General features: G+C 46.0%; 1 long non-coding RNA gene across 1 annotated transcript; it reads left to right on the top strand.

Moving 5' to 3' along the window:
• Positions 687-1,194, top strand: LOC110430891. Its single transcript, XR_002448331.1, has 3 exons — positions 687-754; positions 876-1,068; positions 1,154-1,194. It is a non-coding gene; the product is annotated as an uncharacterized LOC110430891 (long non-coding RNA).

Here is a 3,518-nt window from a genome sequence, read left to right as displayed (position 1 = left end):
AAATAGGAGCAGGGACCAATCATTGGAGCTCGCTCGCAATCGCAACAGCAGGTGTCCGTTCGTAGCGTGTGATCTTTGGAGGATCCAACGGCTCACGTGACGACGAGACGAATTTTCAAAGACAAAACCGCCACGACGCACGCACGCATGTGCCTTTCGTCGTAAAGGTAGAGATAGAGGACCCCTTGGCGTCGAGACCCAATTTTTTACAATTTGGTCTTTTTTTAAAAAAAAAGTTTACAATTAGACCTTTGGAAAACTTAAATGCAGAAATGGACCCAGGAGGTCGACGCCATGCATCATGGCGTCGAGGTATCACGTCTCGACGCCGTGGATCACGGCGCCGAGGTCCTGGGTGCGGCCAACGTAGCTTCTGACGTGGATCTGACGTGGCAGGGAGCTCGGCGCCACAGATCACGGCGTCGAGCTCCCTACTACATACCAGCCGACGGACTTCGCTACCCGTGGACGCATTGTTCAGATTTTCATCTCCCCTCTCGGCTCTTTCTCTCAAAAAACCGAGCACGAATTTGGATTCAATATTGTGACCATCAAAAGTTTGATTTTTTCCATAGATCATGAAGAGCCAGGTATACTCTTTCACATATTAGTTTTTGACACATTGATTTGACCTATATTACACGTATGTTGTAAAACTTAGATATATACCATTTCTAGATTTTTTGAATGGATGATTAATATTTATATTATGCAATCGTAGAATGCCACGTCGTGGAAAAAGTAGCAAACCAAGGTAACCTTTCGACATGTTTCGATAAATTTCATTCATCATTATTTATCATTTGGTAAATTCTAGTTTTCGGTTGAATCGTTAATTGCTATGATTTCTTAGAATTGAATTCTTTGAACTGTAGCTATGGCCGGACGACCGGGAGTCCGTACATCCACAAGCCGCTTCCTAGCGGTGTTCCAGTACCTATATGCTTTTGTGGTGATCCTTGCAAGGTAGAAATTTCGGAAGACGAGGAAACCTATCGGCAGAGGTATTGGATGTGTTCTAATTTTGCCTGGGAGCCTACGCCAAAACAACGCCGCAGTAACTTTATTGTAAGTTAATTTGTCTATTGTGCACTTAGTATTTTGTGTCATATGAAGCATGATTTAATTTTTTGAACAAATATATTTGTTGCAGACCCCTCCACCATTGTGTGATTTTGAGCAGTGGATCGACACTGATATTAAGGAGTCCGACAAGCGGCTTCTACAAGGCCTAAAGGAGTGGGATGCAGAGCGTGCAGAGATATTAGAGAAGAGACGTAGAGAGGAGGCTCAAAAGAGGGAGCACAAAGAAGAGGAGGAAAGAAGACGTGTTGCTGCGGCTCGGGAGGAGAGGGAAAAGAAGCTTGAGCGTGTGCGCCAAGCGAAGGCAGCGATGGATGAGAATCCAGATTCCGAGAGGAAGGGAAAGTGGCCTCGTTGCACTCAGTAGTTACATTACCTTCTTGTTCTTTGTTTGGTTCATGGACAATATTGTTTTGTGTTGGACTTTTCAATTTTTTGTCATGTAATGCACTTTAGCAATTTTAATTTGGTTTCATTATTAGTAGACAATATTTTTATTTGAGTATTGCACGGGCAATGAAATGAGGATAATTAGTTGAAATGGAAGTTAACGAACTAGTATGTTGCATAACTAGTAGCACACATCACATTGAATGGCATGTCAAAACATGCACCAAACAAGGGTGCAGAGGTCCGAGACTAAACCTAACATGCCTTAGGTAATTCAAGCAATTAACAAGCACAGAAAATGGCATGTGAGAACATATACCACACAAAGGTACATAGTTCTTTCGACTAACCCTAACATGCCTTAGGTGATTAAACCAAACAACAAATATATGCCTTAGTTCAGTTCGACCTAGTAGTGTGGCCACATAGCAAACTGTGTTGCCCCTTCTCCATAGTATCCTCCCGTTGTTGGTGGTGGTGGTGGGGGTGGTGGTGAAGGAGGGCCCTTGTTCTTGTTATTAGGAAAGCCAGCACTCCCGAAGCCCAGCTGTAAGTACCTGTAACCGTTGCAATCAATTTAATCAATGTATAAGTAAACATAAGTAAGCAAATTAATAATAACTGTGTAAGGGAAAAGTACCTGTGGTGTCCCAGTCAGTGAGGCACGGGAGGTACATCCACGATGCAGTGTCCCCTGTCGCGTCAGGGAAAAGAACACACTCAAATAGGTGCAAGATCCAAGCTCTACAGTAGTAGGCAACTGTCTCCTTGTCCGCATGTGCCGGACAATTACCAAAGCTCTGCCTAAGCCAAGCAATTGGTACCCCAGTGGTGCGCTGCGTCGGTGCCTCCGGAGGAAGTGGTCTTCCAAGGAAGGCCTCAACTCTGACCCTCCAACCATCGGGCCTGCAGTGTCCGATAACTGGACGACCTCTAACACTCAAACCCAGGATCTTCTGAGTGTCCTGGAGTGTAACAGTCATCTCTCCACAAGGTAGGTGGAAACTATGAGTTTCTGGCCTACAACAAAACCACAAATATGGATACAATTGAGACAACTAAATAGAACGAAGGAAGGCTAACAAAATGAATAATGCAACTACGCCACTTTGAAAGCCCAAGTTTGGTTTTGGTAATTAATGACACCAAGTTGCTAATGCCTTTTGTTTAAGTGACTTGAGTTAGGCATAGCAACACATGTGATGAAGGAGCATGGTGGCATGGAAAGGTGGCCACACGATCACAAAGGGATGAAGCAGGAAGTGGAGATCATGGTGATAGACGAGGAGCAAAGTTATCAAGGCAAAGGTATAAACATAGGGTTTTACTTTTGCCGGTCTCAGATGAGTAGATAAGTGATTGACCCGGTTTAGGATAGATAGCCGACTATCAAGAGGGGAAATCACGGTCATCTCTCGAATCAAGTGCTACTAGGTCCATATCTTGAGCATATGCATTAGGATCTAGTAAAGTGCTAACTTAACTCCTTTGGTGAAAATGTTTGTGAAAAGCTAACACACTTGCACTTTAGTGGTGGACACTTGTTGGTGTTAGCACATTTACAAAGGAGGTGGAGTTCCTAGGGTTGAGAGGGGTGTGGGTTCCTCTCTCCCGGCGCTTTTGAGAAAAATAAGTGTATATTTTCTATTGCGCCGGTGGGAATTTTGGAGAAGTCACGGGAGTGTTTTCTCACTGAGAAACACTCACCGGACGCTGAGTGCGGAGGCACCGGACGCTGGCCTCAGCGTCCGGTGAGCTTGACCCTGCTAGGGTTAAGCACCGGACGCACTCTGAGAGCGTCCGGTGGTTAGCGTCCGGTGTGAGGGGTTTTTGCAACCCTCTCTGCACACGAGTCCGGTGAGCACCGGACCGTCCGGTGCCTAGCGTCCGGTGATGTCGCGAGTTTGACAAACTCTCTGCGCACGAGTCCGGTGAGCACCGGACCGTCCGGTGCCCATCGTCCGGTGTGTTGCAGGTAGCCGTTAGAAACTGACACGCGAAATCGAGGAAGGACACGTGGCCAACTCTAGTGCACCGGACGCAGG

This window comes from Sorghum bicolor, chromosome 10 (genome assembly GCF_000003195.3).
Source record: "Sorghum bicolor cultivar BTx623 chromosome 10, Sorghum_bicolor_NCBIv3, whole genome shotgun sequence".
In the NCBI taxonomy this organism is placed as follows: Eukaryota; Viridiplantae; Streptophyta; class Magnoliopsida; order Poales; family Poaceae; genus Sorghum; species Sorghum bicolor.
This window is presented reverse-complemented; position numbering and strand designations above follow the sequence as displayed.